Below are 14,208 nucleotides of genomic sequence, written 5' to 3' on the forward strand. Positions count from 1 at the left end.
CCCTGGACATCCTGTGACATTTCACAAGCCACTTGTGAGACCTGGTGACACCGAGCAGGACATGAGGCGCAGCCCGCACCTGCCCGACCACCACCCGCGGCGCTCACGTGACGTATCGGAAATGAGGCGAGTCCTGTTCTACAGCAGCCTGTCAGTCAGGTCTACGAGACCACGCCCCCCGGGCTCTGCCACACAGCAGGGGGAGGAGCCTCCGCGCCGAACCTGGGTGTAAGGGAAGAAGTTCAATGTGCAGCGGAGCGGGGGACTGAGCGCACAAAGTGCCGGAGCTGCGCGGTGGTCAGTGACAGCTCCCGGCCACCCCGTCCCGTCTGTGCCCCAGTGATGAGGAGACCTCAGTGCCTCAATCTACTGTAGTAACTCAGCAGACGGGAAAGGCGATTACATGAGGCGGGATCACAGACAGGTAAGGCGATCATTACTTTACATGGGGCTCCTGAGGACTCCTCCAGGTGGGCTGTGGCTACCAGGGGGGCTATTACTTTGGGTGCTGGAGTAGTGCTGTGTGCATATGCTTATAGAGTAGTGTGGTGTGTGCATATGATTGTAGAGTAGTAGATGGCAGTGTTGTAGCAGTAACTGCAGGAGTATTGAGCAATCCAAGCCCCATCATTACTATCTCATTGATACATCACATGGGGTGTCATGGATGTCCTGATGATATCATCACACACTGGACTATTCTGCATACTTCTCATTTACAGGTTCATGCTTTACCTATTTATATCTCGTTTCCTTAGTCACCACCAGTTTAGTAAAGAGGTTACACACATAACAACGCATTATGCATCCTGCTGACTGTTTCCGCTAATATCATCAGTGCCCATGTATGCCCAAGGGATGACATAAATCTGACAGGTCAGTAGCCAATCTATTAGAATGGCATGATCTGGATACTAGAGAAGGCTGACTTAAAGGGTTTCTCCAGGGAGTCTTTATATTACTTACTTCCCTTAGGGTTTTTGGATGCTGGACCTAGAGGTTTCAGGCTGGTCCTGTGCCTAGGTCATGTGATCGGCCCCTGAGGCTCTGCTTTATCCCGTCTCTTCTGGTTTTCAATGGTAGTTACCTGTGCTATGATAGATTTAAGAGTAAAGCCTAAGCGCATGGCACAGGTAAGTACCCGGGAGAGGAGGGGAGGCGCTGAAGGGCTGGGTGTTGGTTCCAGTCACGTGATCTGGGGTCAGAACCAGCCCAGAACACTTAAAAAAAAAAACAACCCAAAAACAAGGGACAGTGAGGCCAAGTTCACATCTGCTCTGGAGTCTCCATTGGAAATAAAAATGCCAAAAATTGGAGGTCAGAGGACTTTTCTCTGCAGTTTTCAGTTTTGAAACGATAAGTAACCGTCAGACCCTATTGTGATCAATGAGGTCCGTTGGTGTTCGTGCGTGAAATAGTGGTCCTGAACGATGGAGAGAGTATAAAAAAATGTCTGCACATTAGATGTATCTTTTCTAAATTTGATGACTTTAGTGGGATCAGCAAACCATGTAATGTGTATGGGGCCATCCTTACTGTCTCCTGACGGCAGGTATCAGGGGAGATAAGAATCGGGCACTCGCATGTCAACTACCTGTTGTTCTCAGAAAAGTTGCCGCAGCGGCTTTCTCTATTCACCGCATAGAGAACACATGCATGCTCAGCCAATCGTGCATGTTTATGGGGTGGTCAACTAGTCGAGCGAGCATTTGGTCAGCAGTTATCTCATATTATAGCCACAAGAACTGAAAATGCTTTAATAGGGCAAAGGTGTTGTCTATAGGGTGGTTGGACTCATCAACTATATTATGTGTATGGGTACCTTCTAAAGGATGATACACAGGGGCATAGAGGATGCAGTCGCCTCAGAGTCCGTAAGTACTGGCATCAGTATTGAGATTGCAGCTTCCATCTGGCCCATAAACCAAGGAGGCCCACAGATTACCCCTAACCACACTAAGGCTGATTCGCTGTAGGGATGAGGTGGGGGGCCCGGGGCCCCGTACAAAAGATTGCATCGGGGCCATCGGTTACGCCACTGATGGTACATGTTAAAATTTACCCTGTTCCCCTAAAAGAGGTCTGTCTTCCTGTTGAAAACCCATGCACTCTCATCTGACCCAAGAGTGCATGTATATATATGTGTGTGTGGGGGGGGTTATAACAAATAGTGGTCGGCTCATTTGTCAGACAGCTCATGAAGGTATGTGATTACCTTTATCCCGTGTGTGAATTATGATGTGCCGCTTACATGATACACACTGCAGGCGGTTTTTTTTATTAGGCAGGCTGTCCCTTTATAACACAGAAGGTAAATCCAGATTTATTTCAATGCAGATTTTGCCACAATACAGATTTTCCTTCACAATACAGGTAGCATATGCGGATATCTAATGTCTTCTGCACCATGTGAATTGAGCTCTGTAAGACCCCATTGACATGCAGCATGCTGTGCTACTTTCGCGGAAAGTCTACAACAAATATGCCATGTCACCAGAGTCAAGGGAGTTTTTTTCTTTTCACTTTGCTCTGGCACTGAACTAGTTAATCACAATTTAAAAAAAAAATCCTTCTTTGGATCGGCTTTTGCTGGCAGACATCCCGGTTTTAGGACGGTCCTGATCATAGACCCAAATCATCAGTTTTCTTCTCATCTCCGTCCTGTTTGTGTCCATAGAAGATAATAGCGCAGTTATAAGCCCAGCTCCGTGCGTATTTTCAGCCAGTTCCGGAGTGAATTCAGGAGAAGATCTGGGTTTATTTTTGGCCACCGTGCACTGGGGATATAAGAGCAGTTACACTGGAGGTTTTTTTTGCCAGTAAATCTTCAGTCATCTCATAGGAAATGCTTTGCTGGCACAGGATCGCTGCTGTACAGTATATCTTTGTAGTATTTCCTACATCAGCACAAGGGAGCGTAGTCACCTACTGGGAAATGAGAAGCTTCTGTGTGCTGGGATAGCTGTCAGCTAAATGTTCACAGTGACAGCCAATGTTTTTCAAGGCAAAATGAATTATATATAGCGATAACTGGCATCCATGAAGAAATACAGAATTTGCCACATTTAAAGGGATTGCCTGGGAATGTGAAAAATTCATCTAAGAGCACGCAACGTGCCTCAGTACAAAGAAAATTAATACTATTACTCACCTGCTGTTAGATCTGGCAGTGGTCTTGTCCCTTACATGTGGGCATCAACACTTAGGCCAGTCATGGGCTTTGGTGGCCACGTGACTGGACCCAGTGTCATTGCTGAAGTTCTGTAGCAGAGATTCGACAGGTGAGTGTTATTTATTTATTTATTTTTTAGCACATTTTTGCTTTTTTTTTTAAAATTTGGCACATTCACTGTTTTTAAAAATCCAAGCCAATGCATGCCTTATACTGAAGACCTATATATTAGAGATGAGCGAACACTAAAATGTTCGAGGTTCGAAATTCGATTCGAACAGCCGCTCACTGTTCGAGTGTTCGAATGGGTTTCGAACCCCATTATAGTCTATGGGGAACATAAACTCGTTAAGGGGGAAACCCAAATTCGTGTCTGGAGGGTCACCAAGTCCACTATGACACCCCAGGAAATGATACCAACACCCTGGAATGACACTGGGACAGCAGGGGAAGCATGTCTGGGGGCATAAAAGTCACTTTATTTCATGGAAATCCCTGTCAGTTTGCGATTTTCGCAAGCTAACTTTTCCCCATAGAAATGCATTGGCCAGTGCTGATTGGCCAGAGTACGGAACTCGACCAATCAGCGCTGGCTCTGCTGGAGGAGGCGGAGTCTAAGATAGCTCCACACCAGTCTCCATTCAGGTCCGACCTTAGACTCCGCCTCCTCCGGCAGAGCCAGCGCTGATTGGCCGAAGGCTGGCCAATGCATTCCTATGCGAATGCAGACTTAGCAGTGCTGAGTCAGTTTTGCTCAACTACACATCTGATGCACACTCGGCACTGCTACATCAGATGTAGCAATCTGATGTAGCAGAGCCGAGGGTGCACTAGAACCCCTGTGCAAACTCAGTTCACGCTAATAGAATGCATTGGCCAGCGCTGATTGGCCAATGCATTCTATTAGCCCGATGAAGTAGAGCTGAATGTGTGTGCTAAGCACACACATTCAGCACTGCTTCATCAAGCCAATACAATGCATTAGCCAGTGCTGATTGGCCAGAGTACGGAATTCGGCCAATCAGCGCTGGCCAATGCATTCTATTAGCCCGATGAAGTAGAGCTGAATGTGTGTGCTAAGCACACACATTCAGCACTGCTTCATCAAGCCAATACAATGCATTAGCCAGTGCTGATTGGCCAGAGTACGGAATTCGGCCAATCAGCGCTGGCTCTGCTGGAGGAGGCGGAGTCTAAGGTCGGACCTGAATGGAGACTGGTGTGGAGCGATCTTAGACTCCGCCTCCTCCAGCAGAGCCAGCGCTGATTGGTCGAGTTCCGTACTCTGGCCAATCAGCGCTGGCCAATGCATTCTATTAGCCCGATGAAGTAGAGCTGAATGTGTGTGCTTAGCACACACATTCAGCTCTACTTCATCAGGCTAATAGAATACATTGGCCAATCAGCGCTGGCCAATGCATTCTATTAGCTTGATGAAGCAGAGTGTGCACAAGGGTTCAAGCGCACCCTCGGCTCTGATGTAGCAGAGCTGAGGGTGCACAAGGGTTCAAGTGCACCCTCGGCTCTCCTACATCAGAGCCGAGGGTGCGCTTGAACCCTTGTGCAGCCTCGGCTCTGCTACATCAGAGCCGAGGGTGCGCTTGAACCCTTGTGCACACTCTGCTTCATCAAGCTAATAGAATGCATTGGCCAGCACTGATTGGCCAGAGTACGGAATTCGGCCAATCAGCGCTGGCCAATGCATCCCTATGGGAAAAAGTTTATCTCACAAAAATCACAATTACACACCCGATAGAGCCCCAAAAAGTTATTTTTAATAACATTCCCCCCTAAATAAAGGTTATCCCTAGCTATCCCTGCCTGTACAGCTATCCCTGTCTCATAGTCACAAAGTTCACATTCTCATATGACCCGGATTTGAAATCCACTATTCGTCTAAAATGGAGGTCACCTGATTTCGGCAGCCAATGACTTTTTCCAATTTTTTTCAATGCCCCCAGTGTCGTAGTTCCTGTCCCACCTCCCCTGCGCAGTTATTGGTGCAAAAAAGGCGCCAGGGAAGGTGGGAGGGGAATCGAATTTTGGCGCACTTTACCACGTGGTGTTCGATTCGATTCGAACATGGCGAACACCCTGATATCCGATCGAACATGTGTTCGATAGAACACTGTTCGCTCATCTCTACTATATATACAATAGGTCTTCAGTATCTGATCGGTGGGGGTCCCACACCAGGATCCCACATAGGTCATCTGGAAGCTGTTGCAATGTATGGGAGTGGAAGGGGAAGTAGAAGATAGAATAGGCGTAAAACTTCAGTTTCCTGGCACTATTGCTATAGTGGATGGGACCCAAACATGCATTAGGGACCGGAAATTCCTATAATGCTGCACTCATGGCATAGAAATCCAACTTATTACTTCACCTCATAATAAGGACAAAAAAAAAAAAAATTAGACCATATATGCTAGGAAAAAAAAAAATAATGTTAAGGCTAATTCAGATCGGGGCAAAATGGTCAGGATTTTGACACGGAATCCGTGTCAAAATCCTGCCTTCTCCCATTGAAATCAATGGGAGCCAGTCATTTCCTTTTTCCGTGAGCAGTATGTTCCCGTTCGCGGAAAACAGAAGCGAGCTGTCCTTTCTTCACGTGGATTCCGCAGCTGATTCAGCCGTAGCATCCGCCTCACGACACCACCCTCCGGACTAGGCCCATTCATTTGGGCCTAATCTGGAGCGGAAAGCCGCGAACGGATGCAGTGCACCGGCATCCTGTTGCGGCAGCTGTGACGGAATGTGTTCATCTGGAACCCCGTGTGAACTAGCCCTTAGCAGTTTAGTTGTTACGGTAGGTTCTCAGGATTGAGGATTTGTGTTCATGATTTGACTTACGGTAGTTGTTTTTCAAAACTGCCGTAGAAATAAATGGGGAGAGACACTCGTACATGGCCGTCCTATTCTAAGGATATGACATAAATATTAGATTGGTGGGAATGCATCATCCAGCAGCTGGATCAGCACACTGTATAGAGGAAGCAGATGGCTCAGTACACTGTGTAGTGACCATGCCGTGCTATTACAGCAAGGGAATGACAGCTGATCCAGCATGGCTACTGCACAGTCTACTGAGCCATCTGCTTCCAGCTCTAGAACTCCTTAATAGAATTGATCAAAGAATACAGACTTCACCTCACCACAAAACTCTGGACCCCATTAGAGTGACCATTGGGGCCCCCCGTGATAATACATAGGTCCTGTATCCTGTGGGTAGGTCATCTGTTCCATACAGAAAAACCCTTTTATTTCAATACCTTAAAGTAGTATTTTCTGTTCAAATTAAACAAGATCTCAAAACCCTTTGAAAACATCAAACGCTTTTTTTGCTGCTTTACATATATTGCTTTTTCATTTAAAATTCATATATTTAAGAGCCTCCGTAAAAATATTGTCAGTCATCAGTTTTCCTAGTGTCAGTGGGAGTTTATCATCATAAATACCGGCCGTATGCAGAAACCGAGAAAATAACTTTATCATCTGCACGTCCTATTGCAGATAAAGTGAACCGTAACAGGACACATAAGAAAGCTAAGGCATATGGGTTTTGTATTGGAGAGGAAATATCACCACTGAATTGAGAGCTTATTTTGAGGAGGATTATGTCTCCAAATTCCTTGAATCCGTGGCAGATTCCACCTTGAATCCGTGGCTGACATGTAGGGTTTTTCTGTCCGCTTGAAAAGTCGGACATCTTTACATGCGGACAGGGAAGGAAGGGCACGGAGTGCAAAAGAACGCACCCGATGCCCATTTAAATAAATGACAGGTGTCACGGACACAGCTAGTGTCCGCTCCTAATGTCCGTGCTAGATTTTGAGCGGACACTAGGAGCGGACACTACCTAGTAGTAGTAGTAGTCTGAACGCCCCCTTAAAATAAATAAGTAGCGCTGCAAAAATAGTGCAGTGTAGCCTTGGCGTGAATTGACAGTCGGGCATTACCATTCCTCTTGTTATAAGCATGTTGTCTCCAGATTGTGCATCATTCAAACAGTATAACTCTAGGTTCACACTAGTGTTTGGCGCTACCGTCCCTTGGGTCCGCTTGCGGACCTGAAATATGGAAACCCTATCTGCTTAAAAAGCAGTTACCCGCGGGCCCTATAGACTATAATGGAGCCTGCTTGGTTTCCTCTGAAAACGGTGGAGAGAAAATTCTTCCCTGTAGAACTTCTCTCCACCGATGTTAAAGAGGACCTTTCACCATATCTGGGCACAGGTAGTTCTATATACTGCCAGAAAGCTGACAGTGCGCTGAATTCAGCGCACTGTCGGCTTTCCCGATCTGTGCCCGGTGTGAAGAGCTTACGGCCCGGTACCGTAGCTCTTCTATGGTCAGAAGGGCGTTTCTGACCATTAGCCAGAGACGTCCTTCTGCCTCGCGGCGCCAATCGCGCTGTGCTGTGGAGCGGGGGAGGAACGCCCCCTCCCTCTGCTCACAGCGCTCGTCCATAGACGAGCATTATCAGGAGGGGAGGGGGGCGTTCCTCCCGGCTCCACAGCACAGCGCGATTGGCGCCGCGAGGCAGAAGGACGTCTCTGGCTAATGGTCAGAAACGCCCTTCTGACTGTAAAGCGCTACGGTACCGGCACCGATAGCGCTTTACACCGGGCACGGATCGGGAAAGCCGACAGTGCGCTGAATTCAGCGCACTGTCAGCTTTCTGGCAGTATATAACACTGCCTGTGCCCAGATATGGTGAAAGGTCCTCTTTAAGTGGATTGTAGGACAGTCTCATACAGAGACTCAAACACTAGTGTAGGAGAATGACCGATGGATATGAAGAAAACCGCGCTACTCTCTTGGGATAAACCAATACACGCACTTTATTCCACTTTCTAAAAACACTTGAACTCATTTTCTTTTTTGGTAATTTTTTTGGGGACAAGGCATTCCTTTTGACTCAAATTTGCTGTTCTAGACTGAGCTTCTTTTATAAGAGAGGCTGGATAATTTTTGTCCTTAAATCTTGAAGCCATAATCTTACTCTGAGCCACAAAGTCCGATTGGTTTGTACAATTTCGTCTCAATCTTTTGAATTGTCCATATGGGACATTCTTAATCCACTTATGGTAGTGTAGACTTTTAAAATTCAAAAGACTATTACTATCTACTTTTTTGAAAAATGTTTTCGTTTGTATGCCTTTCTCGTTACCCATTAAGACTAAATCCAGATACTCAATTTCCTTTTCATCTATTCTGCCTGTTAGATTTATCCCCCAGTTATTATTATTTAAATAGGCTGTAAATTCGTGAAATGATGTGGTGGTGCCTTCCCAGATAAAAAGCAGATCATCAATAGGAACGTTTTTTAGCCCTTCCTCAGACATTAACCCCCCTAACGTATCATATCCAAGAGGCCCCTTTACAAACACGATTAACCAGAATTTCCGACTTCTATACTCCAATAGGGACAAAGAGAAAGATAACAAACAGTCCACCTACCCCAATAGAAAAAGAAAAAGAGGCTGTAGAGGCGGAAAAAAGCATCGTGCAGGCTCTAGATCTGAGCAGCCCAAACCCCAAAAGAAACAAAATCTAAAGGAGCTAGGAATTTTTAACCTTTCCGACTACAACCTAACAGAGGCAGAAGTAAGCCTCCTCAAAAAAGGTCTCTCCTTCTGTCCAACACAAAAGATTGATGATTTAAATCTTTTTGTAGATCTAAACAAATTTATAAGGAAATTGACCCTATCAAGGCATTTTGCAATTACCAAAAAAAATGATTGCCCTCAATCAGGTCCCTCTACCTCCCATCTAAGTTTCAATTCTATAGAGGGTGTAGCCCTCGATCCTGGGCCATCCTGTCGCATTTCTGAAGGAAGTCCTTCCACTACTCACATAGTCCACTCCCCACAACCCACAGCCTCTCCCTTAAGCCCACCCCTTCCCATTACCACCAATCTAAAACCAAAATCAAAGTTTTATCCTATACACCATAAAGGGGCAAATATTGAGACATTCTATTCTCTAGTTTCGTCAGAATTTAGGAAACTAGACAAAGTAACTAAAGTTCCAACAAATCTTAACCTAGCAGAGAAAAGAGCCCTAAAAACGTTGAAAGAAAACTCGAGTATTGTAATTAGGGGTGCGGATAAAGGAGGTGGCATTGTTATCCAGAATCGCGAGACCTATATGTTTGAAGCCACCCGTATCCTATCCGACACTAACTATTATCAAGAGATCAGTCGAGATCCAACTACTGAACACTATTCAGAATATGTGAAACTTATCCTGAGAACTTTTAAAGAGGGCATTCTAAATAAAAAAGAAAAGGAATATTTGCTTGTCAAAAATCCAACAGCAGCCCTCTACTACCATTTACCTAAAATTCATAAAGATCCCGTTAACCCTCCAGGACGCCCGATAATTTCAGGTGTGAATGCTACAACAAGGAATCTCTCCCATTACATCGACCTTCTATTACAAAAATACGTTATTAAATTACCATCTTATCTTAAAGACTCGGTGAGTCTCTTGGATGAATTATTACCCATGGCATGGGGTAAAAATTATCAGTGGGCCACATTAGATGTTACAGGACTCTACAGTAATATTGCACACGATAAAGGCTTAGAGACGATTAAGAGTTACTTAAGCACTGATCCCTCTATGCCTGAGAAACAAAAAGATTTTATCTTGGAGGGAATCAATTTTATTCTCACTCATAATGTCTTCAAATTTGAGCAAAAAACTTACATTCAAGTAAAGGGAACGGCCATGGGGACTAAATTTGCCCCGGCATTTGCAAACCTCTTCATGGGCCGCTACGAGGAATCCTTTATATTAAAAGATCATCCCTGGACCACCAATATTAAATTCTATAAACGATATATTGATGATCTGCTTTTTATCTGGGAAGGCACCACCACATCATTTCACGAATTTACAGCCTATTTAAATAATAATAACTGGGGGATAAATCTAACAGGCAGAATAGATGAAAAGGAAATTGAGTATCTGGATTTAGTCTTAATGGGTAACGAGAAAGGCATACAAACGAAAACATTTTTCAAAAAAGTAGATAGTAATAGTCTTTTGAATTTTAAAAGTCTACACTACCATAAGTGGATTAAGAATGTCCCATATGGACAATTCAAAAGATTGAGACGAAATTGTACAAACCAATCGGACTTTGTGGCTCAGAGTAAGATTATGGCTTCAAGATTTAAGGACAAAAATTATCCAGCCTCTCTTATAAAAGAAGCTCAGTCTAGAACAGCAAATTTGAGTCAAAAGGAATGCCTTGTCCCCAAAAAAATTACCAAAAAAGAAAATGAGTTCAAGTGTTTTTAGAAAGTGGAATAAAGTGCGTGTATTGGTTTATCCCAAGAGAGTAGCGCGGTTTTCTTCATATCCATCGGTCATTCTCCTGCATCTTCTGTTCCCTAAGGGGTTCTGGATTGAATTACTGCTGCTGCCAATCTTCCTTGTATTGTATTAACAATCTATTCCTGTGGTTGCTCGGTATTATCATTTGTTCCTCATCAAACACTAGTGTGACCCTAGCCTTAGACTGTGTAGGGACATCCACAACTGATAACATCCAGTTATCAGTCTATTCATACATTTCTAGGAGGAATAACAGAGGAACAGCAACAGGCAAGCAGAAAAATGACCCCTGAATGGTTATTTCATGTGGAATACAGGTATCAAAACAGACAAGTCAGGAGAGGGGACATGTGCTTAACTCAGGCTTATATAAATGATAGATGTAACATTCATTTTCTTGGCTCCATTAAAAACGTGTTGATGGGAGGAATAAGCACCTTAAGGGCTCATACACACATGTCTTATGGATCTGTCACAGGGCACTTATACAAATCAATAGACTCATGTTGTTTCTTCACGTGCCTCTAATTCTAATATTGTGGTATCCTTCAGCACATGTTATATTACAGATCTACTCTTGGATGCACTTCTAGGATGGAGTAGCGCACCCTACACAGGACAAATACAGTGGGTTTATGATTATGAAGTAGAGATCCATAGGAACCAGCATGTATGTCGCCATATAGACACGACTTTGCCCACAGCTACAAGTACAAGTCTGTGTTGGGTTTGTGGTAAAAGGGCACTAATGTAACATGTATGATATCTGTGTGCCTCAAAGGTGTGTGTATGGGGACATAGAAATAATGGGTCAGCATTCTAGCGAGGCACAACACGGCTAGCACACTGACTGAGCACATGCTTATGTACATGGACCCTTAAGGGACAGTTTGTGGAGCCGTCACCATGTGCATTCTAGAAGTTTTACTAGTGACGTCCCGTAAGCACATCTGCTCCTGTGTATTATAGGAGAAGATATACAAGTCTCTAATTTGGAAGAGGATCAAAGGGGCTCTGGAGGAGTCTGTGCAGTGTTCACAGGATACTTTATTACTACCAGGCAGCAAATCCAGTGGCCTCCATCCCCAGCAAACTATTGCGCAGTATACACTTTATTACCGGCAGTCACTGTATAGGATGGCATAGCCTGCTTCACTATTCTGTACAAGAAATTGCCTTCTGTTCCGCATGTATGTATGTGGATCTATATACTAGGCCCTTGACTAGCACATCCAATAGACTGCCAATGCCGAGAAAGTGTTAAACATGTCTTCTTTATTAGCAATAAAAGTAGTTTTCTTACTCTGAAAAGCAGTGCAGGAAACGTGTTTGCTCAGTCAAGACGAAGTTTTAAGTCCAGTAATACCTCTTTCATTCACGTTTCTGAATTCGCAAATTCACAGACTTAAATATTTTCTTTGGAATCTAACAAATATGCATTTGTGATTTTTCCACAGATCTGCTTAATTTGCAAAAAAAATCCCCTTTGCTATTGGGTAGTAGTGTCCCATTGGATATGTACAGTGGAGTGGAAAAGAAAACGGCAGAAAATGAATTAGAATACAGTACTGTAGGGGTAACATTCATTATATTTAGGGGTTCAACTCTAGAAATAAGCATTAATTAGCATTTTAAGTGCTCGTACCAAATATTCGCGATTCCTTGCGATCCGTGACTAGTTCTGGAAACTAACCTTGTGAATGTTGAGGTATTACTGTAATAGCCATTGAGTGTATATGGCCAGTTTAGGAGCAAATTCAGACATGGAGCTGCAGCTAAATGACCTCACAAGTGCATAGGAAAAGCTGTTATGTGTTTTTGCCACAGTTTTCCATGTGGCAGTGGAAATGTGTTAAATGGTCACTTCAATGGTTACTGTATTGCAGTATCAGTACCTGGACGCTGTACAGGGCGTGGAGCTATCTGCTTCTCGCACCATGCACTGCATTGCAGGCAGCCCCATACAGCTGATCCGCACGGGGGACTGCTGTTGGCCCTCAATGATTAGATAATTGTAGCCTATTCTAAGGATAGGATATTAAATGCTGGACCACCCCTTTAACTCCAGCACACAAGCACATAAAACACTATTTTCCTCTATCACTGTAAAGCACACATGTCACACACATGCAACACACATAACTTAGATATTAGGTACATATGGCACATGTCACTTGTATACCAGACACACACAGCACATGTTACTTGCCTACTATATACAGAGTGCATACTAGACACACATCAGTTACATACATACATACATACACCATGTAAATACCTCACATGACTCCCTTACTCAGGCCCCATGCACATGACCATAGTCAGTTGCTGTATATTAAGCACACTTATGGGTCTGTAATAGCACATAATATATGGATACATTCATTTTTATGGCCCCATATAGTTTTTACAGATGTGTGCCCGGGCCATAAAATATGGAGCAGGTCCTATATCTATCCTTTTTTTGCAACTCTGTGTATTCATTCAAATGTATGGGTCAATGCAAACCATGGATGATGCACAGATACCAATCCTTGTACCATCCATTTCGTTTTTACTAACCCATACTAAATTCTCACACTGTAAATAGTGACATGCTCTGCAATCTTTGCTGGAAGGGTAGCAAAAAACCCCGAAAACAAATAGTGATTGCCAAATATTTTTTATTACCATGCTATTCTTTTGTGGCCCAGAGTCACCTAGCCTTTTGATTTCAGAGTTCTGTACCTGAAACTGGTCAGGCCCCCCGTTCTTTGGGCCCCTGTGCAACTGCATAGTCTCCACAGGTGGTATGTTCACCCTTGACTTAATAGCTCAAAGATTACAGCTCATCTCTGGCGATCCTCAGGGGAGGAGCTTATTATCATTGGATCTTTGCTACAAGTAGGGATAGTCTAAAGCAGACAACACCTTTAAGAGGGCTCCTAGAGGGAGGAGCATATGTAGCAAGAAATATATGCACCAAATTGGCACGTTAGGCAGGTCTCATACTTTAAGCAGCATTTTACTAGTGACTAGTTTTTGTGACAGGAAACTTTAGGGAAAACTGAAGATTGAATTTGCAGTTATTCATGATAACTATTTTTTGGACCTGGCATTTACTTCAGAAGGCGTACATTTTGATGAGCACCTGTAGAAAACGGAGATTCCTGAGAGCTGATGCAAAAGGGTACATGAGTAGGATTTGGTTTTAAATTCAGTAAGGTTGGGGGATCTTTGTATTTACTAAAGTCCTATCATCAATCTTTCTCATAAATCTATCAATTCCGCATAGGCATCTACAGGGTAACATGAGTATAGATTTATAGTGTGGAACGTTCTGTAATCGCTGGAGCCTTGTTACCTGTCATGAATATTTTACTGTTAACTTTTTTTTCTTTGTGGCTCTTCTTTGTAAGTCTGGGTTTACCTGGCGCGTCTTACTGAAGATCTACGTGCAGTTTTTAATTGTAATTATGAGTAACACATTTCTATTATACCAGTAAACCTGATTTTAAAGGGTTTCCTCAGACTTGCATATTGCGGACTTAACCTAAGGAGAGGTTATCAACATTTGATCGGTGGTGGTCTGACACTGGACGGCCACACTAAATACCAAGCACAGCGCCGTACATAGCGTAGTGCAGCTCAGCACCTTGTACTTGAATGAGACTGAGCTGTTATTGTACCATGTGACCATTGAA

At 43.9% G+C, this 14,208-nt stretch overlaps 1 protein-coding gene across 3 annotated transcripts in view; it reads left to right on the forward strand.

The window, feature by feature from the left end:
• Positions 1-227: 227 nt before the first annotated feature.
• OSBPL3 (oxysterol binding protein like 3) overlaps positions 228-14,208 on the forward strand; it is a 148,800-nt gene continuing 134,819 nt past the window's right edge. For all 3 annotated transcript variants that reach the window (XM_075271421.1, XM_075271419.1, XM_075271420.1), the window contains exon 1: positions 228-424. The gene's annotated coding sequence lies outside the window, so the exon portion shown is untranslated. The remainder of the gene's footprint in view (positions 425-14,208) is intronic.

This window comes from Leptodactylus fuscus, chromosome 4 (genome assembly GCF_031893055.1).
Source record: "Leptodactylus fuscus isolate aLepFus1 chromosome 4, aLepFus1.hap2, whole genome shotgun sequence".
Taxonomy (NCBI): Eukaryota; Metazoa; Chordata; class Amphibia; order Anura; family Leptodactylidae; genus Leptodactylus; species Leptodactylus fuscus.